At 37.7% G+C, this 27,986-nt stretch overlaps 1 long non-coding RNA gene across 1 annotated transcript; it reads right to left on the bottom strand.

Annotated features, from left to right (window-relative positions):
- Window positions 1–70: 70 nt before the first annotated feature.
- LOC123383499 lies at window positions 71–27,740 on the bottom strand. The gene is made up of 5 exons (XR_006593252.1): window positions 27,644–27,740; window positions 4,892–4,987; window positions 4,094–4,327; window positions 1,812–1,973; window positions 71–1,395 (listed from the first exon to the last, which is right to left on the bottom strand). It is a non-coding gene; the product is annotated as an uncharacterized LOC123383499 (long non-coding RNA).
- Window positions 27,741–27,986: the final 246 nt, after the last annotated feature.

Below are 27,986 nucleotides of genomic sequence, written 5' to 3'. Positions count from 1 at the left end.
TGCACACGTAATAGATTTTTATGCAGTAGGAAACACACAAAAAATTCATTTGACTCACTTTATTGCAATATTCACTTTATTGTGGTGGTCTGGAACTGAACCTGCGTTATCTCCGAGGTATGCTTGTAAGGGTTCTAGGCAGGTGAGGCCTGCTAGTATTGTCTGTTTTCGGGCGCAGCAACTGTTTAAGCTCAGAGGATGGGAGTATGTGCCACGGGATGAGAACTACTGGAGAGGACTGTGGCTTGGTTCCCTATGCACTTGAGGCTATAGGATGGGCTCCACGGTTGTAGGAGTTTTCTGGCGAGGCTTCCTAAATGGTCGAGACTTGGTGCTATATTCAGAAGAAGATGATGCCACAAATTAGCTTCCCTGCCCTGACGGGGCAGCCTACCAGGGCCCTGCATGGCTTATTGTTTGGGAGTCCAAATCAGGCCTGAATGTGTATATTAAATTTCCTCGTCGGGATAGGCCACCTATTTACTCCGCAGATGGGGGAAATCGCGGGCCACTCTCTCTGTTCAGATGCTACTGTACCTAAGGTTGTTGAATACACTTTACGGCTTCCTTTGAGCCCTGGTTAGGTTTGCCGGTTAAACAGGCTCAAGCCTACATTCAGCCACGAGTGAGGCTACAAATTCGACTTCTGGCCCAGGCGCAGTGGGAGAAGCCGCTCTAAGACCCATGAGGATGTTTTCTTAACTCAGGCTGACCCATGCCCCCGGTTCCCCGGCAGACAGGGCCACTGGCTTCGCTCGGCAAACCGTTGATTCTGTCTGCCCTTCTCCACTGGGCTGTACAGCTTTCAGTTTTCCACTAGCCCTTCAGGTCAGATGGGACAGGAAGCCACTCTCCTCAGCTGGTTGGGCTGTGACTCAGCACCTTGTCTGGGCCTGGGTCTACCAGGCTGCAGTGCTAGCAAAACTCTTCATTTGAAGATCTGCACCCCGCCAAGTTCCCCGGCTGGAGTGTACCCCTGACTTGGTTGTGCCAAAAACCAAAGCTGCTGGTTGGGGTGGGATTGCTCTTTCGTCCCCACAGGTAAGAATTTGGTCTGTCAAGGTCCGTGGGTTGGTTGTTGCGGGCTCTTTATTATCATGGGACTCCCAGGGGCTGGGCTTCCCACATCCCTTGTGGTGTGAGGTCTGGTAACAGGGGCCATGGGGGAGACCTCTTCCAGGTGCTGTCCTGAGGGAGAGACAATGTGCTCAGTGCGTAGCCCCTTCTGTGGTACATGGGGATGCTTTAGCCTTACTCCCACGTTCTAGGAGTCTCCCACGGAGTCTTGTCCTTGAATAGATATTCGTTGTCCATTTTTGTAGGGAGAGTAAAGTCAGGAATAACCTACATCGCCGTCTCGATGTCATTCCTCCTGTATGATATTTTAATTGCGGGCTGATGGAAAAAAAGAGACAGAGATTAAATATTCATTTGAACGAGGCGAGAGCCAAATTATTGTGTCACATAGTCTAAATGAAAGTTTCTCACTGCTTTGGAAAAAAAGTAGCAAAAAATCAAATCACCACAAGACATAAAGTGATCTAGGCCTGCTGAATACTCAGAAAAGCCTAGATATTAGGATTCGTCATTACTGTGTTCACACTGTGAGGAGCGATCTATTTTTTTGGAAAGCCTCACCCTTTCATATGAAACTAATATTGTGAATTTGAATTTTATCGGCTATATAAATGTTTTTAATTTGTAAGTATGTTTCAGTTTTATAGGTGTATAGTGTATTTTTAGCTTTATGATTGTGCATATTGAACTAGCCATTCAAATAAAAATAAGTCAACACCTGGGGAGATGTTTACCTTTTAGTGAGATTGTTCAAGTGAAGCGAAAGCAAAAATGCCTCTCTTCTGAGAAATGCACGGTTTGGGGTATTTCAGAGCCACGTAAGGCAGGGATGGTGAACTTGGCATCACTGAATCCACAGTAACACTAGTTAAACTTCGTGCCTCCTACTTCTTCAGCTATAGTGAAGAAAAAACTTTAAGACGTGAGTGAACAGCGCCAACTATTTTTTATAAGAGTGAAGAATTCCTATTAGAACAATTTTTAACGTTTTGTAAAATTCTCCCTTGCATCAATTTCAGCTATAACAATGTAACAAATATCTATGAGAACCCTGTTCTATATGCTGTCAAGTTTAGGAGGTAGAAACATTATTGTTTGGTATGTTACAAAAATGAGGCTCAGAGGGATTAAGTTGTTCGAGATCACATAGAAAGAGGAATGGTGACACTTAATTATAAGTCTTCTGATGTTTTCCATGACCACACCAGCTTCTTCTGATCATGTACTTCCTTCGATCCAAAAATTTAATTAGAATAGACAAACTGCTATACATTAAAAGACCCTGGACAAAGTTCAAAGTATATCATCTCTCCTTTAATCAGATACCCCTGACCTACCACAGGACTTGAGCTTTGAGTCTTTCTAGTTACTCAAATAGCTTCACATTTATCTTGCTTTTTATGATTAACAGTACATATTTCTAATACCCCAAGGGCATTTGAAATATACCCCTTCTGACTTTAAGCGGGCAGAATAACCTGAGAGAAGTTTAGCTGTCACAAAGAAAGTTGCAACATGGAACATGAGGGCTATGGAGAATTCAGGTCAAAATTATCTATTCAAATCAGCCTTCTTTTAACAGCTCTGCTTTCTTTTTTCTTTCTTTTTTTTTTTTCCTAGGGGCCTCTTAAAAAGAGGGCTTATTTGAGTAGTAAAATACTGGGATTTTTCAAGATAATAACGAAAGTTTGTAAAGGTGGTCAAACAAGTTTTATGATTGCAATCAAAGCTTTGCCTAAACTTTTACAGTTGTCAACTTTTATAAAATAAGTGGTCACAATTGAATAAGACAGAAGGAAAGGCAAATACTTTCTTGAGGAGACACGGCTAAAAAGAATAAAAAACCAGAAAATACTCAAGTTGTTATTCTGCGTTTGAAAACCTAATCCAAAGTTCGTTCCTCTTATTACATATTAATTGACACCCTTGGTCTTAGGCCTATTTTAGTTTAGTACATGAAAATCCTAAAGCAAAAGGTCCCAAACTTAGTATTTTCAGCAAAGATTTTTGATGTCATTTACTTCTATTACTTGCATTGTAAAGATGTGAATGTCTTATATCATGAAGGATGCATTGTTAGCCTTCATAATATAAAATATATGAAGCATGTTATAAAGATTTTCTGAAGCAAATAGAATTGAAACGAACAGAGGCTTTTGTAGTTCATATTTCCCTACATTTAAAAAGAAAACATATTGAATGAATTTTCAATACTCACATTTCTATTTAACAATACTCTCTTCCTATACTGACTGCAATTAATTAAAATAATGCTTTAAAATGGAAAACAAAGACAGGTATCCATTTTTACCCAAATTAAACACTTTCTAAAATATCTCTGACATCAGTCACTGATGTTATATATCGTGTAGGGAAAAGAACACACCAGGTTGTTAACTAATTTCAATCGTTTTAGTGAACTCATAAATTAAAAGTAAGCCATGGAACTTGAGATGCAATACTTTATAAATCACTTTGTGGAACCCTCTGAAAAGCCGAATACAACTGCGCTGTGTCATAAGATAATTAGCTGCATCTTACACTTTTCATATCAAGTGGGGAGTTAGCAGCCTCCCTACCATTTTACCTCCCCTCCAGTATAGCTAGAGAAATTACATTCTTGCAGGACAGTGTGACAATGTTTAAGTGGCACAACCTTTTGGAAGGCAATTTAAAAATACTTTTTGCGATGGTGGGGAAAATTTATATATGACCACTCAAAGATATAACTTGCTCTGAACTCTTAAGCCCTCTTAATGGTGGCAGCGTCTGGTGACATCTATGAAACTTGCCAATTCAAAGTAAATTAACATCCCCCAAAGTTTAAAAACTCTTTAGGGTGACCTCAGGTTCTTTGAAGTTTAATGGCCAAACTTTTCAGGTTCATTTCACTTCCTCTTCTTCCCATTTCCATAGATGACATCCAGACATAGGGAAATTTTGTATGTCATTATGGAAGCAGCAGGGGAAGGCTTTCTGGGTCAAGAGAGATCTTTCTCTCTGAATACCTACTGACCTCTGGTTGGCATAGAGTTTCTCTCCTGGTTCTTCATTTGCTGTTGAAGGACAATCAGCCAAATTCTCCTTGCTCACTAAGCTTTCCCTCCTGGTTCTTGGCAGTTGTGATTTATTCTCTGATACTTGTTGGTACCCTCTACCTAGACTTCAGAGCACCATACTGACTTAAGTCTTACATACACTTCCACTGTCTCCACAGGGTCTCTTGGCGTCCTCTGGATCTCTCTTCTGTCTGGTGAAAATTGTGGGAAAATGGAGAAGAACAGCTCAGACTCCCTTATGAAATGCATAAAATCAGCATTCCTTCTCTATTACAGCCACCCTCGCTTTGTATTGAGAAGTTGTGAAGCTATTTTTCCCCCCCGGGGAAAAGATGAAAAGCATCATACGCTTTTCGCTTCCCCCCTTTAAAATTATTAACACTACTTTGTCCTTGCCTATTCACCTACCTCTTCCACTTAAACATAGGGCCACGGTTTAAGGGGTGGGGGGACTGAGTATTAGTTCAGTGATGCAGACACCGTCTTCGGCATAGTCTCATCCTTTTGACTCTTTTCATGTTCCTTCCAGCATTGTGAAACATTTTTCCCCATTCTTGTGTAACAGGAACTTACCTTAAACTATATTCTGTCTTCTCTACACTGTAGATTATAGCAAATCTCTGTACTCAGATCCCAGATTTGCTCTTCATATGGAGTGGAAAGTTTTCAAGATTTGAAACTCTTTCTCTCAAAAACACGGTTAAAACTATATTATCTCCAAGTGCATCCTAGAAACTCAAAATTTTAACCTCTACCTGAGCAATGGCTTCTTTTTCAAGGCAGCGTCCAATATCCACCAGAAGCAACGAATTGCATCAACTCAGTAGGTGAGGAAACTTGACTGTACAAGACTTTCAGAAAATGAACAATGTGAGAGGTAATATTTTTAAAATATTAAAATCACATTGATAATATTTAAAAATATGTATACACACATGCAAAAAGTAAATTTATAAGGATGTTGATTGCAGCATTGTTTTTGATAACTAAATAATGGAATCGATTAAAATAGCCATAAATTTGTAAGTAACATATCCATAGAATGCAATAATATCCAGCAATTAGAAAGAATGAGTAGATGTGATAGGTAAAAGTATACCAAAGAATGTAAATTTAAAAGCAATTTTCATAAAATGTGATTAATATGCAGCAAACTGTTTTCCTCTGAGGATAGTATTATCAGGGATTTTCAGTCTCCCTATTACATATTTTTATAATGTTGGCATTTTAGGGGTAACGGTACATCTCAAATCCATAGGCAATATCACAGGAGGAGTCTGATAGGCGTGTCATTACTAGTATGTCTTTCAGAATGAATTAGATACAAGATTAGAAGGTAGAATTATTAAAATGGTAAAAAATAAATTAAGTACTTATGAATGATATGTTTTCTTATGCTAAGTAGAATGAAGAGATAAGCTATTAAAACTAAAAAAGTTCAATAAAATGGCTATAAAATAATATGAAAATTAATAGTTACACTGTATAACAGCCCTATAGAATTCCAAAATAAGCCACCCAGACTACCAATAGAATATATAAACGAGAGACGAATAAAATTAAGAGCAAATGTGAACATCTTAGAAAAGAAAATATTTTGAAGAGAACTATGAATACGTGAAGATCAAGCCATAAAACATTCTATTTTATTAGATGAAAATTTGTTAGACTGAAAAGATGTCCATTAACAAATTGATGTACATTTGGATTTTTCCCAATTAATGATTCAATGTACTTCTAACAATATCAGACTGATGTATATGAACATGTGAAAAATAAATCAACCTCAAGTCTATCAGTAATTCTTCACTATGGTAAACAAAGGCCTTAGTGATTTGCCTCCATCTAATTTAATTCACCTCTCCTTTCCTCAGGCACAAACATGTTCATTACCAAAAAATGCAATTTAGCTAAACCTATGTAGTACCTACTATACATTGGGAGCATAAACAATAAAATTTAGTTGTGTTGATAGTTCTATAGTAAGTGCTTTACATGCATTATTTTATTTGATCTGCATGATAATCCTATAAAGGATACCATTTTTATTTTTGAGATTAGGAAACAGATTTTAAAAGATGCCTAAATTCATACTGCTAGTATGAAGAGAAGCTAAGATTCAGAGCCTTTGGTTATATTCCTTTCTTTAAATACAAAATTAAATATGGCCTTCAGTGTTTATATATTTCAGGAAATTGTGGTACAACCATATGATTGAATATTATGTAGCCTTGAAGATCTTTATGAAAACATTTATAGTGTGTGAAAATGCTTATAATGTTGATTAAAGTAAGTGGAATAACTATTATGGGAAGCTATTGCAAAAGAAAACACATTTTCCACAATTTCCACTTATGACCATGCATTTAAAAAACAATATTTGCAATCAACATGAATTACAGGGAAAAAAATCTCCAAATTAGCAATTTTATATAAGAAATGTCTGTAAAACCTGAAGTCGAATTTTGAAAGAATATATAGGATGCCAGAATTTCCACCTCTATCCATTCAATGTTAATTGACATAGGAATTGCTATTCTGCCATAGCCACTAAAAAGCCAGCCAAAAATACATGAAACAGTGGTTTTAAGACCTTGCACAACAGTACAGGACTGTGATCTTTGAGAAAAGGAAATCAGACAAAACGGGCCCTACAGTTGGCCCAGCCTGTTTCCTAAATGCATGTTCAAGGTCACAGTGCAGAAGAAGGAAACCAAGCAAAGTCCTGTGGCTCTGCTGAGTTGGGGAGATAGTGGTCAGAGTTTGAGGAAACCATGGTGGCTAGAATTTATAAGTAGGGTATTGGAGAGGAATGAGAGGCACAGAGAGAAACCTCTACAGCTCTGCAGAAGAGACCCCTTCTCTTTTTTATGGTTTATGGTTAAGCACTAAACTGGACGTGTGTTGGGTAAAAATTCACGAGGCTAGAGAAAGTAACACCAGAAAAGAGTAGGCTGAGTAATTGACTGTGTAGTGTGGTTATTACCATTACATTAACTGCCCATCAGGTTTCTCCTCTGTTCCTAGGATTTTTTTTTTAATTTGTAAACGGAGGATGAAAATAATTGTACTTCTCTCAAAAGACTGGCAAAGTTTATTGAACACTATTTTTCTTATCACGTTATCTGGTTGAATGCAAATTCCATGAAGGCAAGAACGAGGTGTTGTTGATCTCTGTATCCACTGTGCCTAGAACTGTGCTAGGCATATAGCAGGGATCAGTAAATGTTTATTGAATTTTAATAAACTAGGATATTAATAATAAAACACTAATGTCTAGCATTGGGCTCAATGAATGCTCTATAGTTAGAAAAGGCAAACAGCATGAAATATTTCTGTAATAGCCACATAATTTTTCAGAGTTTGGGACCATCTTAGTACTCTAGGTAAAGATGATTATGTTGTCACGACTAAAAATATTCTATAATACGTATATGTGGTTTATCTTCTATGTATTTATATTCATGCAGATATATATGAAAGAGGCTTTCCCTTGCCATCCTCTGCTTTCATATACCAAAATTAAAGGTCTGGGGAGGCCATATCCCCAAGACCAAAGAAAAGACAAAAGGGGATTGCAGTTCATCAAGGATAGATTTCTTTGAAGGTGCTTCTCTATAAGCATTTTCAAGTGTGAAATACACAGAGTAATTTTTTTGTTTTTTAGTAAACGTACCATAAAATTCTGTAAAGAGAACTTTCACTACTTTTTAGGCCTCACATTTTTTTTATCACAGTGATCTATCTAGTTGTTACCAAAGCTGCCTATACTTTACATCAATCATATCTATCTTTTCTGTGTCTCTGCTGCGGTACCGGACAGGAGTGCTGGAGGGGCTTCTACACGGCATGCGGAAGTTGCCGCAAATAGCAAGATTGCGGGATGGTACCCGGTAGGTCACTCCTGATATTTCATGATCAAGCACTGCCAATTGCCTCCTCAGGCAAAAAAAAAAAAAAAAGCCTCAGTTTTAGTTTTATAAATGCAGAAATCAGGTGGAAATTAATGAGATTTTGCTGCATTAATAAGCAATACCAGTTGTAACAGCTCAATCAGAATCTGTGTTAGCCATCAAGATGAACACAATAAGCAACGTGTCTTATCTCTCTAATTAGAATTTTTGATGTGAGAGCCATCAATCAAACAGGCACATGGTATCTCGCTCTAGACATACTGCCTTTCACCTCTCTCTCTTTGAGTCCTGGCCTTCCTCCTCCCCTGTTCCTATAAACTCTCAGTTCTTCCTTCCCATCAAAGAGAGTCCAGGAATATTCACCAACCACTGTCCTGGCCCTAGTTCTTTTGCCTTTAGAAACATGAGTATTCAAAATTGGCAAACTGAAAAAAACAAACACCCAAAAACGTTCATTATAATTTTTTCAAAAAATAAATACCTCATTGACATATTCATCACTTATATTGGCATTTCCACTTAGTAAAGGAACCTAATAGATCAATGAGGCACTAATTTTACGCTATGACAAATTTTTATGGTATTTCATAACGTGGAGTTCTGCCTATGTAGACATGACCATACGTAAATAATGAGCTATTCTCTTTGACATAAAGGCTGGCATAATTTTTTTGAGGTATGACTGACATATCAGTTTCAGGTACACAACAGCGATTTGCCCTTTTGTACACTGCAAAATAGTCACCACAGTAAGTCTAGTTACCATATGTCACCATATAAGGTTAACACAATATTGTTGACTATATTCCCTATGCTGAACGTTACATCCCCATGACTTGTTTATCTTATTATAGGAAGATTATACCTCTTGATCTGCTTCACCCATTTTGCTCCCTTCCAACACCATTTGGCAGCCACTGATCTGTCCTCTGTATCTACGAGAATGTGTTTTGTTTTTGTAAGATTCCCTATATAAGTGAAATCATGTATTACTTGTCTTGGACTTATTTCATTTAGTATAATACCCTCAAGGTCCACCCACGTTGTAGCAAATGGCAAGATTTTATTTTTTATGGCTGAGTAGTATTCCATTATATATATATTATATATGTGTACATATATATGTATATTATATATTCTCTTATTTACATACATATATATATATAACATCACATCTTTATCCATTCATATATTGATGGACCCTTAGGTTGTTTCCATATCTTGGCTATTATAAATAATGCTGCAATGAACCTAAGGGTGCATGTATCTTTCTGAATTATTGTTTTTATTTTCTTCAGATACTCCAGTAGTGGAATTCCTGGATCATGTGATATTTCTATTTTCCCATAGTGGCTGTGCCAATTTAAATTCACACCGACAGTGTTTCTCCACATTCTCAACACTTATTATGTCTTATCTTTTGACAATAGCTTTTCTGAGAGGTGTGAGCTGTCATCTCATTCTGACTTTGATTTGCATTTCCCTGATGACCATCTCTTCATGTACATGTTGGCCATCTGTATACCTTTTTTGAAAACTGTCTCTCCAAGTCCTCTGCTCATTTTTATTTATTTATTTTATTATTTATTTATTTAAATTCAAGTTAGTTAACATACAGTGTAGTCTTGGCTTCAGGAGTAGAACTCAGTGATTCATATATTATATATGATACCTAGCGCTCATCTCAAAACATGCCCTCCTTAATGCCTGTCACCCATCTAGCCCATCCCCCTACCTACCTCTCCTCCAGCAATCCTCAGTTTATTCTCTGTATTTAAGAGTCTCTTATGGTTTGCCTCCCTCTCTGTTTTTATCTTATTTTTCCTTCCCTTCCCCTATGTTCATCTGTTATGTTTCTCGAATTCCACGAGTGAAATCATATGATATCCTTCTCTGATTTATTTTGCCTAGCATATACCCTCTTGTTCCATCCACGTTGTTGCAAATGGCAAGATTTCATTCTTTTTGTATCGCTGAGCAATAATCCATTGTGTGTAACACACACACACACACACACAAATGCACATATATACCACATCTTATCCATTCATCACTTGATGGATATTTGGGCTGTTTCCATAGTTTGCCTATTGTTGATAACACTGCTATAAACACTGGGGTGCATGTACTCCTTCAAATCAGTATTTTTGTATCCTTTAGATAAATACCTAGTAGTGCAATTGCTGGGTAGTAGGGTAGTTCCATTTTTAATTTTTTGAGGAAACCCCATATTGTTTTCCAGAGTGGCTGCACCAGTTTGCATTCCCATCAACTGTTGGTGGGAATGCCCATTTCTAAATCATACTTTTTTGTTACTGAGTTATATGAGTTCTTTATATATTTTGGATACTAACCTCTTATTAGATATATGATTTGCAAATGTATTTTCCCATTTAGTAAGTTGTCTTTTCAGTTTTTTGAAGGTTTTCTTTGCTGTGCAGAAGCTTTTTAGTTTCATGTAGTTCCATTTATTTTTGCTTTTCTTTCCTTTGCCTTTGGAGGCAGATCCCAAACAAGCAAAAAAAAAAAAAAACAAAAAACATTGCTAAGATTATTGCTAAGGAGCTTTGTTCCCATATTTTCTTCTAGGAGTTTAAGTCTTTAATCCATTGAGTTAATTTTTATATATGGTGCAAAATAGTGGTCTGGTTTATTGAAGAGATAGTTCTTTCCCCTTTGTATATTTTTTGTCAAAAATTAATTGACCATTGTGGGTCTATTTCTGGGCTCTGTATTCTTCCATTGATCTATGTGTCTGTTTTGTGCCAATACTATACTGTTTTGATTACTATAGCTTTGTAGTATAGTTTGAAATCAGAGTGTGATACCTTTGGCCTTGTTCTTCTTTCATAAGATTGTTTTGGCTATTTAGGGTCTTTTGTAGTTCCATATAAATTTTAGAATTGTTTCAGTTCTGTAAAAATGCGATTTGAATTTTGGTAGGAATCACATTGAATGTAGATTGCTTTGGGTAGTAGGGGACATTTTAGCAATATTCTCCCAATTCATGAGCATGAAAAATTTTCCCTTTGTGTCTTCAGTTTCTTTCCATGTCTTAAGTTTTCAGTGTACAGGTTGTTTATTCCTAGGTATTTTATTATTTTCTTGGTTTCCCATTTGATAGTTCATTATTAGTACATAGAAATGCAACAGATTTTTGTATTCTGGCACTCATCTCAGTATAGTTGTAAACAATACACTTGCACATTTTCTACTGCTATTATTACAAAAAAACAAAGTTTAGCTTCCTCGATGATGCCCCTCTTCATCATTTATCACTTCTATCCTTGACATTTTTCCCCAAGATAGTTAAATGTAAATTTCTAATTAAACTGTTTGTAGACTGCTTTTTCTCCGTTGTTTCCTGCTGTTTACTCCACACAGGAGAGGTGACTTATTTGACAGCTAAATTTAGAAAAATAAAGGAACATTTTCTACTCACATTTGACTTTCTTCCTCTTCGGAATGAGCTGGCCATGGTAAGTTCTGTTTGCCAGGGGTCCTTCGGGGTGTACTTTGCTTTTCTATGAGGGAGAGGCCTGCCTTATCCAATGTTACTGTGAGTGTGTTGGCAAGCTCACCTGGGATTATTTCTTAATTTGTTTAGATTCCATGTAGGAAAAAGAAGGGGTATTTATTAGACCCCCTCAAAGATATCAGTAATATCAACTATCACCATCCCATAAAATTGATTCACTGCAGAACCGGGTAGAGTCTGGTGATTATATGACCTTTTATTTTCCTAGAGTCTTCCTTTGGGGGGCCTTATAGTCTTTTGTTCCAATTTTGACCGGTTACACTCTAGACCTATTGTGCAATTGTCATCTTGGAACTTTCTTTTGGGTCTGTCCATTGTGATCTCATTGTTTCTCCCTCATTCTTGGGGTATCCTTACTTTGGTAAAACACATTTTTTTAATTAAAAAAAATTTAATGTTAATTTTTGAGAGAGAGAAAGAATGGGTGAGGCAGAGGAGGTGCACAGAGAGGGGGACAGAGGATCCAAAACAGGCTCTACACTGACAGTAGAGAGCCTGATGTGGGGCTCGAACTCAAACTGTGAGATCATGACATGAGCCAAAGTAAGATGCTTTACCAACTGAGCCACCCAGGTGCCCCAGTAGAACACATTTTTATGTAACCTCCACATTTTTAATTTACCTACCTAAAAGGTAAATTTTTTTAGACTTCAACATTTATTTATTGTATCTTTCTTTAACCAGAATGGAGTGAGGATGGACTTTTACATGGGAAATTATTTTCCCTAACCATTTTGAAACTGTTATTCTAAACGTTTTTCAAATTTGTATTTAAATTCTAGTTAGTTAACATATAGTGTAATGTCAGTATTGGGTGATGGGCATTAAGGAGGGCACTTGTTGGAATGAACACTGGGTGTTTCATGTAAGTGATGAATCAATCACTGGGTTGTATTCTTGAGACCAATACTACACTGTAGTTTAACTTGAATGTAAGTTAATAAACTAAAAAAATAAGAATTCTGTGATTTATCACTTACATATTACACCCAGTGCTTGATGCAAGTGCCCTCCTTAATACCATCACCAATTCAGCCCATCCCCCTCTGCTCCATCAACCCTCAGTTTATTCTCTATACTTAAGAGTTTCTTGTGACTTGATTCCCTCTATTTTTCCCTTCCTCTATGTTCATCTGTTTTTTTTCTTAAATTCTACATATGAGTGAAATCATATGGTATTTGTCTTTCTCTGACTTATTTCACTTAGCACAATACACTCTAGCGCTATCTGCATCATCGCAAATAACAAGATTTCATTCTTTTTTATGGCTGAGTCATATATATCACTTCTTTATCCCTTCATCAGTTGGTGGACATTTGGCCTCTTTCCATAGCTTGGCTACTGTTGATAATGCTGCTATAAACACCGAGGTGCATGTACCCCTTTGAATCAGTATTTTGTATCCTTTGGGTAGTGCAACTGCTAGTCATAAGGTAGTTCTATTTTTAATATTCTGAGGAACCTCCATACTGTTTTCCAGAGGGGCTGCACCAGTTTGCATTCCCACTAACAGTGCAAAAGGGTGCTTCTTTCTCCTCATCCTTGCCAAATCTGTTGTTACTTGTGTTGTTAATTTTTGGCATTCTGACAGGTGTGAGATAGTATATCATCATGGTTTTGATTTGTATTTCCCTGATGATGAGTATGTTTTCATGTGTCTGTTGGCCATCTGGATGTCTTTTTTGGAAAAATTTCCATGTCTTCTGCCCATTTCTCAACTGGGTTTATTTGGTTTTTGGAGTGTTGAGTTTGAGACTTTTTTAATATAGATTTTGGATACTAACGCTTTATCAGATATTTGCAAATGGCATATCTCTTCCCATTCCATAGGTTGTCTTTTAGTTTTGTTGATTATTTCCTTCACTGTTCAGAAGCTTTTTATTTTGATAAAGTCCTAGTTATTTTTGCTTTTGTTTCCCTTGCCTCTGGTGATGTATCTGGTAAGAAGTTGCTGCCTGTGTTCTCTAGGATTTTGATGGTTTCCTGTCTCACATTGAGGTCTTTTAGCCATTTTGAATTTATTTTTGTGTATGGTGTAAGAAAGTGTTCTAGTTTTCCCAGCACCATTTGTTGAAGAGACTGTCTTTTTGCCATGGATATTATTTTCTGCTTTTTGAGGATTAGTTGACCAGATCATTGTGGGTCCATTTCTGGATTTGGTATTCTGTTCTGTTGATCTGTGTGTCTGTTTTTGTGTCAGTACCATACTGTCTTGATGACTACAGCTTTGTAATATAGCTTGAAATCCAGAATTGTGATGCCTGTAGCTTTGCCTTCCTTTTTCAAGATTGCTTTGGCTATTGGGGTCTTTTGTGGTTTCATACAGGTTTTAGGATTGTTTGTTCTCTGTGAAAAATGCTGGTGGTATTTTGATAGGGCTTGCATTAAATGTGTAGATTGCTTTGGGTAGTATAGACATTGCAACAATATTTGTTCTTCTTATCCATGAGCATGGAATGTTTTTTCATTTCTTTGCATCATCTTCAATTTCTTTCATTAGTGCCTTATACTTTCTCAGGGTACAGATCTTTTACCCTCTTTGGTTAGGTTTATTCCTAGGTCCCCTGTGGTTTTTGGTGTAATTGTAAATGGGATAGAATCTTGATTTCTCTTTCTGCTGCTTCATTACTGGTGTATGAAAATGCAGCAGATTTCTGTAGGTTGATTTTATATCCTGCACCTTTGCTGAATTCATGTATCAGTTCCAGCAATTATTTGGTGGAGTCTTTCGGGCTTTCAATTTATAGTATCATGGCATCTGCAAATAGTGGAAGTTTGACTTCTTCCTTGCTAATTTGGATGCCTCTTATTTCTTTTGTTTCCTGATTGTTGAGGCTAGGACTTCCAGTACTATGTTAAATATCAGGGGTGACAGTGGACATCTCTGTCTTGTTCCTGACCATAGAGGAAAAGCTCTCAGTTTTTCCCTCATTGAGGAAGATATTAGCTGTGGGGTTTTCATATATGGCCTTTCGAACGTTGAGGTATGTTCTCTCTACCCCTACTTTGTTGACAGTTTTTATCAAGAATGGACGCTATACTTTGTCAAATGCTTTTCCTGCATCTATTGACAGGATTAAACTGTTCTTATCTTTCCTTTATTAATGTGGTATAACATGTTTATTGATTTGTGAATACTGAACCACCCTTGCAGCCCAGGAATAAATCCCTCTTGATTGTGGTGAATGATTCTTTTAATGGACTGTTGTGTTTGATTTGCTAGTATCTTGTTGAGAATTTTTGTATCCATGTTCATCAGGGGTATTGGCATGTAATTCTCCTTTTTAGTAGGGCCTTTTTCTGGTTTGGGAATCAAGGCATTGCTGGTCTTGTAGAAGGAGTTTGGAAGTTTTTCTTCCATTTATATTTTTGGAACAGTTTGGGACGAATAGATACTAACTCTTCTTTAAATAGCTGGTAGAATTCCCTTGGGAAGCCAGCTGGCCCTGGACTTGTGTTTGCTGGGAGATTTTTGATTACTGATTCAATTTTTTGCTGGTTATGGATCTGTTCAAATTTTCTATTTCTTCCTGTTTCAGTTTTGGTAGTTTATAGGTTTCTAGGAATCTATCCATTTCTTCCATATTGCCCAATTTGTTGGCATATAATTTTTCATGATATTCTCTTATTGTTTGTATTTATAGGGTGTTGGTTATTCACCTCTCTCATTTGTGATTTTATTTATTTGGGTCATTTCTCTTTCCTTTTTCAGAAGTCTAGCAAGGGGCTTATCAATTTTATTAATTATTTCAAAGAACTAGTTCTTATTTTCATTGATCTGTTCTACTGTTTGTTTCTATAACACTCATTTCTACTCTTTATTTCCCTTCTTCTGCTGGCTTTAGGCTTAATTTGTTTTTCTTTTTCTAGCTCCTCTAAGTTTAAGATTGGGTTGTGTATTTGAGACTTTCCTTGCTTCTTTATGTAGGCCTGTATTGCTATATACTTCCCTCTTATGACTGCTTTTATGGCATTCCAAAGGCTTTGGACTGTCATGTTTCCAGGTATTTTTTAAATTTCTTCTTTATTTTCCTGGTTAATCCATTTAACCTCAATGTCTTTGTGGTGTTTCCACATTTTTTCTTGTGGCTCATTTCAAGATTCATAGCCTTGTGGTCTGAAAATATGAATGGTAGGATCTTGATCTTTTTGTACTTGTTGAGGGCTGATTTGTAACCCAGTATGTGATCTATTCTGGAGACTGTTCCCTGTGCACTTGAAAAGAATGTGTATTCTGCTTTAGGATGAAATGTTCTGAAAGATCTGTTAAGTCCATCTGGTCCAGTGTATCATTCAGTCATTGTTTCCTTGTTGATTTTTCTCCCTCGATAATTGGTCCATTGCTGTAAGTGGGATGTTAGAGTCCTGTTATTATTGTATTATTATCAATGAGTTTATGTTTATTTTATTTTAGAGGGAGAGAGAGAGAATCTTAAGCAGATTCCACACTCAGCATGGAGCCCAATACAGGACTTGATCCCACAACCCTGGGATCATGACCTGAGCTGAAATCAAGAGGCACTTAACCGACTGAGTCACCCAAGTGCCCCTCTTTAGTTTGTTCTTAACTGATGTATATATTCTTGGGCTTTGAAATTGGCATAAATATGTACAATTGGTAGATGTTCTTTTGGGATAGATCCCTTAATTATGATATAATGCCGATCTTCATGTCTTGTTACAGTCTTTGGTTTAAAATCTAGTTTGTCTGATATAAGTATGGTTACTCTGGCTTTCTTTTGACATCCATTAGCATGATTGATGGTTCTCCATCCCCTCACTTTCAATGTTGAGATGGTTTTAGGTCTAAGATGAATCTCTTATATGCAGCATATAGATGAGTATTGCATTTTTATCCATCTGACACTATATATCTTTTGATTGGAGCATTTACTCCATTTACATTCAGAATGATTATTGATAGGTATGAATTCAGTGCCATTGCATTACCTATAAAGTCGTTTCTGGAGATTTTTCTCTATTCCTTTCTAGTCTTTGTTGTGTTTCATCTTTCCCAAAGAGTCCTCTTTAATATTTCTTGCCAGGCTGTTTTAGTGGTCGCAAACTCCTTTAGCTTTTGTCTGTCTGGGAAACTCTTTTTTTTTTATTTTTTTTAATGTTTATTTATTATTGAGAGACAGGGGGAGGGGCAGAGAGAGAGGGAGACACAGAATCCGAAGCAGGCTCCAGGCTCTGAGCTGTCAGCACAGAGCCCAACGTGGGGCTCGAACTCATGAACCACGAGATCCTGACCTGACCCGAAGTCAGATGCTTAGCCGACTGAGCCACCCAGGCGCCCCTGTCTGGGAAACTCTTAATCTCTCTTTCTATTCTGAATGACAGCCTTGCTGGATAAAGGATTCTTGGCTGCATATTTTTCCCATTCAGCATGTTGAATATATCAGGCCACTTCCTTCTGGCCTGCCAGGTTTCTGTGGAGACATCTGATGCTAACTTGACTTGTCTTCCCTTGTAAGTTAGGGATTTCTTTTCCTTTGGTGCTTTCAGGATTCTTTCCTTATCTCTATATTTTGCAAACTTTACTATAATATGTCTTGGTGTTGGCTGGCTTTTGTTGATTTTGATGGGAGTTCTCTGTGCCTCCTGCATCTGGAGTTCTGTTCCTTTCCCACATTAGGGAAGTTTTCAACTATAATTTGCCCAAATAAACCTTCTGCCCCCTTTTCACTTTCTTGTTATGGGACTCTTTTGAATGTTATTACACTTTGTGGAGTTGCTGAGTTCTCGAAGTCTGCCTTTCAAAACACCAAATTTTAGGGACCTGGCATGGTGCAGACCCATGCTGTGGCTGGTACGACCACACAGGGGCTTAGATTTCATCATAAAGCTAAAAAAAAGCCAGGATCCAGGTTAGCTACCCTCAGCAGGCATCTCTGCTTGTGTGCAAATGAATAGGACAGCTCTATGGCACCTGTCAGGTATTTTGTCCCCTGAGAGGCATCGCTGCCTCTCCTAAATGCACTCCACGAAGGAGCACACTGTCCACTCCTGGGCCTCTCATTCTCCACAGGAGCACTGCTAAGCCCACCAGGTTCAACCCCGGTGATGGCACAGACTTCTAAAACATCAGACTTTCAGATCTACTGCTTATAAAAACTGGCAATAATCACCCTCTCTTACTTTCCCAGTCAACAGTTTCGGAGAAGTGTTTTCCTTGTGCATTTCCCTGCATGCTGCTTTATCTCTCTCTCCGTGATCAGGGCTCCGTCTTGTCCACAGCCCTTGTGATTCTTTTCTCCCCCAGATCATATCACCATACTACCTACCTTCCATGATGCGGCCTCTTTTCTCTCTCGAGTTGTACAGTTTGTTCTCTTAGTCCTCAGATCGATTCCGTGGATGTTCAACATGATTTGACAATTATCTAGCTGTGTTTGAGAGACAAGGCAAGCATAAGATCATCCTCCTACTCCGCTGTCATTGTCCGTTTTCAATTCTATTGCTGTTGAGAAATCCAACACTGTTCAGATTCCCCATCCTTCAATGTTACCTGTTTTTTGTTAACCTGTAAGCTGCAACAGGTGGTGTTGCCTAAAGGGGTCCCTGGGAGACTCAGTCGGTTGAGCATCTGACTTCAGCTCAGGTCATGATCTCACAGTTCATGAGTTCGAGCCCTTCATCGGGCTCTGTGCTGACAGCTCAGAGCCTGGAGCCTGCTTTGGATTCTGTGTCTTCCTCTCTCTGCACCTCTCTCTCTCAAAAATAAACATCTTTAAAATATTTGTAAAAATTGTAGCCTTCATTGCCACTGTCAACTATCTGGTGAACATTAAGGAAATCAGAGTTAGGGAGACCAAAAGGAAGAAGAGAGGGGCAGACAGAACTGGGTTCCTTGACCTCAACTGAGCTTCTGGTCATACTCCTAATAAAATATAGTATGGGAGTAGGGTAGGTTCCAGTAAGAGAATTAATTTGATTACTTAAGCGAGTTTGAATGAGAATTTCCTTTCTTTTCTCCAGGCCAAAGCATTCTGACTGCTACAAGGAAGCTTTTCTCCTTATCACTAGTATCCTGAAAGTTCTTGATGATGTCTCATAATTTCATATTCCTTCTTTTTGCTAGCCATTTGGTGGCCCTTTCAACCTAAAAACTCATTCTTTGATAGTAGGAGATACATTGTTGTATCACAATTGCCTTCCTTTTTTTTTCTGCTTTCTCATTCTGGACTGTAGACATAAACAGAGAGACAGGGTCACAAGAACCTTCTATAATAATTCCTAAGTGACTTGTAGAAGATTTATGGATCAACTGAAGATGGATTTTTATCCCCCTTGAAATTTATGCAAAATACTGTATTTATGTACATATTCTCCATTCTTCCTAAGAAAGAATCTAAAGCTACTTTTTATTCTTTTATCATCCTCAGAGGATCCGGTCCTTGGGTGTGACAGGACCATTAGCTTGCAAGAGAGCACAGTTACAGACTGATGACTGGTTGAGGGGGAGGGAGCAAGAAATATAAATAGTTCCTGGCAGTGGCTCCTGACACTTTATATGACATGAATGGCTGTTGGATTTGCTTCATCTAATGAAAGAAAAGGAGGTTAAAGGTTAACCAGCATATCTGATGTTAGTCCAGTGAAGGGACAGCTTTGTGGCTATCCATTGAATATAATTCACAAAATGAATAAGACTTGATATCTTACTTTGAAAACGTGGAAGAATCCTCAATAATGAAACTAAACTCATTTTGTGTGCCAAAGTCTCATCTATGGTTTTATTGTACTGCGTGATGTGTCTTATGATAAATAATATTCTATGTATGACTATGTATTTACTTGAGATTTCAATGAAAAAAAGAAAATGAAACTGTTTTAATGGAAACTCTTTGCAATTAGTTTCCAAAATAGCTTCTTAAATTGCTCAGCTTCAAGAATATTTTTGGCAAAATGATGTATTATAGTAAGTACAATAATAGTTCTAAAAAACAATCCTTACAATCTTTCACTTTAACATTTAAAATTGCTATTAAGTTAATGTTGGCATCATTTCAAACAAGCCATCTTTAAATAGTTTGCTTTATATATTTTCTCTTATAAATTTGTTTCATCAGAATGCCATGCTTTTGGGCCAGCAGCTGGTTTCATGTTAGAACTGTGCTAATAAGAGCCCCCCCTAAGACATTCCCAGAACCAAAGAATTATAATTTTCAGAGGAAAAGTAACTTATTCCATCAATTATCCTCTTTCCTGTGTCTTCAATCTCTTTCTCCCTATCCTTTCCTCAGCTTAGAAACATAGAGCTCAGTTGGTTGAAGAGAATCCTTCTAATATCCACCTCCTTTTCCATTCCCTGTGTATTCCCTTCGTTGACAAATGAAGGCAAACGGTACGAAAAGTATTCTCCTGGATGTTGGTCATGAATAAGTGGGGAGAGGAAGATGGCGGGAGGTACAGGATTGTAACCTGGGTTGAAGCTTTGAGACCTAAGAGCAAGGGTGGGTGGAAAATGTCTATATTGTTACTTGTTAAGAGAACGAGGATGTAATGTTATCTAGACCTATCTTCAAATTTCAACTTTGTCAAATTCCTACTAAGACACTGGAGAAGTAATTTAGCCTACATCGGCCTTCATTTCCTTATGTGAAAATGCGTGAATAATGGTACCTACCACGTGATTAGAGCCAGAACTTAGTTTGATAATCTAAGAGCTTAATCAATGTTAGTTGCGATTACTGCTATCATCAGAGGCTGATACTACTAATGCAGAGCTAAGTACAACTTGGAAGGCCAATATCCTGGGGCAAAACAGACGTTGAGGGTCCCTTAATTTGAACAATGAGGAAAAGAAGCCAATAGAAAGAATGCAGCAGTGACTAGAAACTACAAGATAGAGCAAAGTGCATTTGGCTGACAAAGACGTTGAGGAAGCTGAAGATGTGTGGAACATGGAGACAGGATGAACAAGTATATGCAAACTAGCTGCGTAAAGTATCACCATTTATATTCTCTTCCCACAACGAGGGCAGTTCAGGGATTAACATTTGCTGGTAAAATTTTCTGTTTGGGAGTGAATAGGAAATGATGGCTTCCCATGACCCCTTCTTTAATCTGTACACTTAATAATGCACTGGCTGATGAAATGGCCGTGGTGTTTTCCTGGGGCAAGCATCACTTATATGACGTTTCTAATTGCCAGCAAAGTCAGAGTGCAGGATGCAGCATTTGGTTCAGGAAGTAGTGTTGATTGGTCATGAATATTAACAGTGGTAGGAGGAGCGGGAAAGAGTAATTGTTAAGCATTAGAAGGAGAAGAACAAAACGCTGTTACTCATTGTACATTAAGTACACTACACATTCTGGAAGGTGTAGAAATTTAGTTAATCTTCACTGTAATCTATGTGTACATGTGTTTGTGATGGAGGCAGGGTTTGGAGGGCTTTAGAAAACACTACAAAAACCAGGTGAATCATACATTGCCCGGTGACAGATTCAACACTATAAAGCTTATGATTTGCCCTGATTATGGTTATTTCACAATGTATAACCGTTTTCCAATGGTACACTTGAAATATGTACAATTAAAAGAAACAATAATGTACACACTCAGGAAACTTAAACTATAGGTAGTATAAACACAAAGAGACCCACAGATAGACACATTGTACTAAAAACACAGAACATCAAAAGCAAGGAATACACCTTAAAAGCAGCCAGAGATAAATGAATGATCTACAAAGAAACCCTGAAAAGATTAACACCAGCAGAAACAACTTAGGTCAGCAGACAGTGAGATAACGTATTTAAAGTGCTCTAAGAAAAAACTCTGCCAACCAAGAATCCTATATCCAACAAAAATATTGATCAAAAATGAAAGAAAATAAAGAAAAACATATGTTGGATCAGACTTGCCTTACAAATAATTCTAAAGCAATTTCTTAGAAATTTAGTTTGAGGGGCACCTGGGCGGCTCAGTCAGTTGGGCATCTGACTTCAGCTACCTGCGTCGGTCTCTGTGCTGACAGCTCGGAACCTGGAGCCTGTTTCGGATTCTGTGTTTCCCCCCCTCTCTCTGCCCTTCCCCTTCTCACTCTCGCTCTCTCAAAAATAAACATTAAAAAAAAATTAAAAATTTCAGTTTGAAAAAAAATGATCTGAGGCAGGAATTTAAAGCCACATGAAAAAAGTACACTGGTAAAGATAATGATGTGATTACAATAGACAATATAAATGCACATTTTCCTTCTCTTAATTGACTTTAAAAGCAATTATATAAAATAATATGCACGCAGTGTGTCTTTGGGCCTGTCACATGTAGAAATGCAATATATGTGTAATGTTTACCACTATAAAGGAAGTAGATTGGAATAAAGGAAGTAGATGGGAATAACGCTGTAATGGGCTAAGGAATTAACAACAGATAGTAAAGCAAAAAGTGCAGTAGTGTTATGCTGTTGAGGATGTGGAGGAATTAGAGCCCTCACACACTACAGGTGAGGATGTAAAATGGTACAGAAATTTTGGTAAGCAGTCTGGCAATGCTTGAAATGGTTAAACATAGAATTACCAAATGACCCAACAATGCTACACCTAGGTATACACCCAAGTAAAATGAAAATATATGCCTAAAAAAGACTTGTACACAAGTATTTATAGCAGAATTATTCATAATAGCTAAAGTTGGAAACAACCCAGATGTCTATCATCTACTTATGATAAGCAGATGGATAAGCAAAAAGTGGTCTATCCATACAATATATTATTTGACTATAAAAAGGAATGAATAATATATGCTACAACTTTGATGAACCTTGAAAACGTAAGGCTAAATGAAAGAAGCCAGTCACAAAAGACCAAATGTTATATGATTAAATTCTTATGAAAATCCACAATAGAAAAATGTATAAAGACTGATAACTAGTGGTTGATTAGGGCCAAAGGGTGATACACTTGATCTCCATTATGTCTATGAACAAGAAACCTACATCAACCAGAAAGGTTACATAATTCTTTAATATCTGTTAGATATGGTAAAGGCATAATAATTTTTACAATGTTTAGAGAGTCTAATGTTTATTTATTTTTGAGAGAGAGAGACAGAGTGTGAGCGGGGGAGGGGCAGAGAGAGAGGGAGACACAGAATCAGAAGAGGCTCCAGGCTCTGAGCTGTCAGCACAGAGCCCGGTGTGGAGCTGGAACCCACAAGCTGTGAGATCGGGACCTGAGCCAAAGTTGGACACTCAACCAACTGAGCCACCCAGGCGCCCCCAATGTTTAGGGATTCTAAAGTTTTTATCCTGGTCCTAGTTAACTATTTAGAAGGGCCTTAAAATCCAAGTCATTGCCTGTGATTATTATTTGTCAACTTGGCTGAGCTATGACACCCAGATAATTGGTTAACCATTATTCTGGATGTTTCTGTGAAAGTGTTTTTTGGATGAGATTCACATTTAAATCAGTAGACTTTGAATAAAAAAGAATGCCTTCCATAATATGGGTGAACCTTATCCAATAAGTTGAAGAGGATAAAAGAGAAAGACTGAGGTCTCCGAGAGAAGAGGGAATTCTGTCAGCAGAGTGCCTTTGAACTTGAGCTGTGACTCTTCCTGGGTATCCAGCCTGCTGATCTACCCTGCAGATTTTAGACTTTCTTGTTTCATTTTCTCTGGAAAACCTTGACTAATACCCTGCCCCAAAGTCAGAAATTAGCAGATCTAGGAACTGCCTGCCTTGCTGTTTTGATTATTTCTCATTTTACTCTCCAAATCTCCCTCACTGACAAACTTTTGAATCTGATTTCTTTAAAGGACATTAGTGTATGTCTATGTTGTCACCAAATCACTGCTCTCAGCAAATTTCCTCATTCCCAGTTTTGCCTCATTTTAAAAAAATTATTATTTTTAATTTCCCTTTATTTTTGTTCTTCTTTTCTTGCTTTCTTTACATCCTTTCTTCCTTTTTTCCTTATTTCCTTCCTTTCCTTTTAGTTTTGCTTCATTAAGATTGGAATTTTGTTTGGCCTTTTCTCCTTTGTTTTGTCTCCAAGACTGGGCCTTGGCCCATGCCCCAACCCAGTACATGGAGACTTTTGACAATAGTTTGATCTCTTGGGTGTTAAACCTCCCCAAACAATTGGAAATTCCACTGCCAACTCACTGTATAAATATTTATCTGAGTTTGTCAGACTTTCACATGTGTCTCCTAGGGCTTAGTTGTTCCTTTATTCAGAGTTCCTTTATTGCTGACTCAGTTTTCCAAGTTAGAACTTAGCTCATAGTCTGTAAGTGACTTCTATTCGTAAGAAATTTGAATGTCCAACTTTCCTAATAGATCATTTCCATCTGCATCAACAAAGCAGTCACTTCAAGAAACTCCAAATTTTGTTCTCTTTGTAAGAAAAAGATTTTGATCTCATACAGGAAGATGGTTTAGATAGGCCTGAAGTGAGGCAGTGGTAGGATCAGGAATAGAGCTCTAAATCCCCGACTCAATTTTGCCTGATCCCACAAAATCAGTGTGTCTTTTCTCCAAAGCTTACGAGCAGCTAATAAATCTTCTGGAGATATTAAATAGCTTTCATTAAGCAGCATTTTGAAAACAGTAAACATAGGAGAAACACAGATTGAATTTCTTTTATGATGCTTATCAGTTTCAAATCTAAATGATAAGTTTCTCTTTAAGTATATTTGCTTTGAGCTAAGGAGAAGATGTTAGTATGACCTGAGATGTTTAATAAGCCCCAAATATTAACTCATTTGAAAATAGTTCATACTATTGAAACAAAGCTGAATCATGGAGTACAGGAACTTTCCAAGTCACTGCAGATTTCTGCACATAGTACCTCCCTCCTTATCGTTCAGCTCTTTTGCCCATGGTTTTGATCTTTTGACAAACCCCAAACCCATTACAAAGGAAGTGTCAGCATTCTTTGCAATGGACTACTTTTATTTCCTGAATATGCCATTCTCTCTTAACTCTAGCTCTTTATATATTTCTTCTACTTCTTGAAATATTTATCCCCTCCCTGGCTAACTTCTAACTTCTAGCCATCTTCTAAAAAGCCTCTGCTGTGACTGCAGGCTGGGTTAGGTGACCTGTCTTTGTGCTCCCAGAATACCCTGTTTGTCATATCAGCACTTCCCACATTGAACAGTAATTTCTTGTTTTCTCCTTTAGACCAAGAGTGTCTTGAGCATAAGAATAGTGTCTATTTTATTCACCAATTCTATGCCTCATTTATCTTGGTATCCCCAAGACCTAGTAAATAGTTGTGTATGTATTTGTGTCCTTACCACACTGAATTGCTCTGTATCTTATTGCACTAGTAAACATCAACTAGATAGTAGCTAGAGGATGGAGGGATGGACAGATCAACATAAAGGAAACAGGTCCTGATCTGGGCATTTGGCATAGAAATGGAGGAATTGTGATACAGGGTAGAGTTCTGATCCAGGAACTCAATACTTTGGATATGTTTCAGGTACAAATTCAATGCAAGTATGGGAGGCCAAGGAAATGGAAACAAGCAAAAAGTCTGTGAGCTAGGGTCTAGTCCTAGGTGTTAGACAGACTTTATATTGTCATTTTCCACAAGCCTTTGCTTAGTATTCATCTCTATATGAAATTCCATTGAAAATCTTTAATCCTAGCAAAAGCTTATACATGCCTTTAAGGAGAGGCAGTTTGGACATTTCCTTCTTCTTCCCTGATTTCATTCAAATGAACCAATCCTTCTCTTGCCCTCCCAAAGTATCGTAGCCTCCTGGATTAGGATGTTTAGCTCATTCTGACTGGTAGGGACTGAACATGCAGAAGAAGAATCATCACGGTCTCTGACCTCAAGACACACAGTCAAGAGAGTCCCAACGAGTGTATGTGCTTGCCTTCTCACTGGCCTGTAAGCTATTTGAGGATGAGAACTGCTTTGGTTCATCTTTGTTGTTGGCCCCTGAGCTAGAGAGGTGCCGAGGATACACAGGGCTGTTTAGCTAACATGGATCTGACTCATAAAGATACCTGTTGTATTAGGTTTCTTATTCACATGTGAGTTAGGAAGCATATGGAAATAATATCATACTCAGCTCTTCAGCAAATATTTATTGACTATATGTACCAAAGACTCAGGTGCCAGGGATACAGTAACAAACAAAACAAAGTAACTGTCTTCATGAAGCTGACATTCTAAACTGGGGAGACAGACAATAAAGGACTAAAATAAATCATGTAACTCAGATATTAATAGGTGTCATGAAGTAAAATAAGTAGGACAAGGAGATAGTGATTGAGGGTTGGGAATATGGGGGGAACGGTGACTATAATATATGGTACTCAGGGTATGCCTCTCTGCAGAGGTGAATAGAATAATTCATGAAGAATAATTCATGCTGGAGGCATATTCCAGGCAGAAGGAACTGAAAGTTCCCCTAAGGCAGTAACATACTTGGTGTGTTTTAGGAGCAGTTAGAAGGATAGCATGACTGGAACAGAGCAACAGGGTAAGAAGGGGGTCAAGGGAGACAAAGGTCAGATCATGCAAGGTCTTGTAGGCCAGAGTAGAGTTTGAATTTTATTTTAAGGGAGATGAGGAGCCATTGACAAGTTTTTGGCAAGGGAATGACATGAGCTTATTTATATTTTAGAAATTTTACTCCAGAGGCACCTGGGTGTCTCAGTTTGTTAGGTCTCTGACTCTTGGTTTCGGCTCAGGTCATGATCTCACCATTCATGAGTTCGAGCCCATTGGGCTCCATGCTGATAGCATGGAGCCTGCTTGGGATCCTCTCTCTCCTTCTTTGTCTGCCCCTCCTCTGCTCACTCACTCACACACACACACACACCCTCTCAAAATAAATAAATTTTTTACTCCAGTTTCTGTGAGGAGAATGAACTCTAGGGGTATAAGAGTGAAAGCAGGGCACCATTCGGGGCACCATGAGGTCATTTTAACAGTAAACTATGAATGTAATGTTGTTGGCTCAGATTTGCAGTATTTTTGAAACTAGAGGCAACATTATGTGCTGTTAGATTAGATGCAAGGAGGGAGAGAAAGAGAAGAGTCAAGGATGCTACCAGTTTGGGGGCCTGAGAAAAGGAGTTCCTACTTTACTAGGAGAGAAACATGTTTGAGAAGAATCAAGAGTTTGCTTATAGACATTCCAAATTTGAGTTGTCTGGTAGACATCCACACGAAAATGTCTACTAGTTGATTAGAAATGTGAATTAGGAGTTCAGGGCGGAAGTTGGAGCTGGGACCCAAGAACACGTACATGACATTTAAGATCATGGGACCTCAGGAGATCAACTGGACAGTAGTTACAGAAAAGAAAAATAAGGGTACAAGGATCAATCCCCAAGGCCCTTCATGGATTCAATGTAAATTATTACAAAGTAGAGAATATATCAACTATTATCATAATACTTTTTACACTTTATTTTATGCAAGATGACAAAGAACTAATTTATTCGCTCAATAAATATTTATCATGTGCCTACTGTGTGCCAAGCACTGTTTTAGATACTTAGGATGCAGCAGTGAAAAAAGAAACAACAAATATTCTGCCTTTATGGAATTTTCCTTCCAGTGTGGGAAGAAGATAATAAGCAAACTATAGTATATTATGTCACAACAATAGCTAGAATTAAATTAAAACAGGTCTTTGTACCACTCTTTCTTCTATTGGATGTTCTTGCCCCAGAAATCCATTCTAGGACCCTCAAAGACTTCCATATTTGCTTTAAGGTCATCTTCTCAGTGCAAGTCTCCCTGATATTTCTGTTTAAAATGCCAAATCCTCACCCCCACTCTCCATTTGACTCACCTGCTTCTTTGCTATACTTTTTTCTATAGCACTCACCACCATCTCATTTAATATTTTCATTGTATATTTATATACCCATTTATTATTTGTCTCCCCAACTAGACTATCAGCTCCATGATGGCAGGGATTTGTTTTGAACTTTTCTGTTTACTCTTTCCACCTCAGAACCTGGAGCAATTTCTGACATGTGCTACATACTCAAGATTTGCTGAATGAATGAATCAATTTCTCAATGAGTAATCACTGTCATCACTGAGAACACACTTTATACTTACCAAGTAACTGGAGTATGGCTCCAAACAAGGTAATGACTACTGTATTCTTTTGAGCTTCTGATAAATTTCACCATGGACATGAAATATAGACATTCTGTAAAAAATCAACGAGTTCATTGAAGACTTAAATCACGTAAACAATCTTCTGACAGCTTTTAAATTCTAAGGCAGAACATAATATAATTCTTAATTGAATGCCTAGGTTGGGTTTATCATAGCTTACCTATAAATATTATCCAAATAAATGACCTGAATAGAATTGTAAATTTTACTTATTGAATGCACCTTTATGGTGCTCTGGAATTCCTTGTGTCGTCAACTTCAACAGTATACAATGATGACA

The sequence above is a fragment of the Felis catus genome, chromosome X, assembly GCF_018350175.1.
Source record: "Felis catus isolate Fca126 chromosome X, F.catus_Fca126_mat1.0, whole genome shotgun sequence".
Lineage (NCBI taxonomy): Eukaryota > Metazoa > Chordata > Mammalia > Carnivora > Felidae > Felis > Felis catus.
Note: the sequence above shows the minus strand (reverse complement) of the source record. Positions and strands in the feature narration are given on the sequence as shown.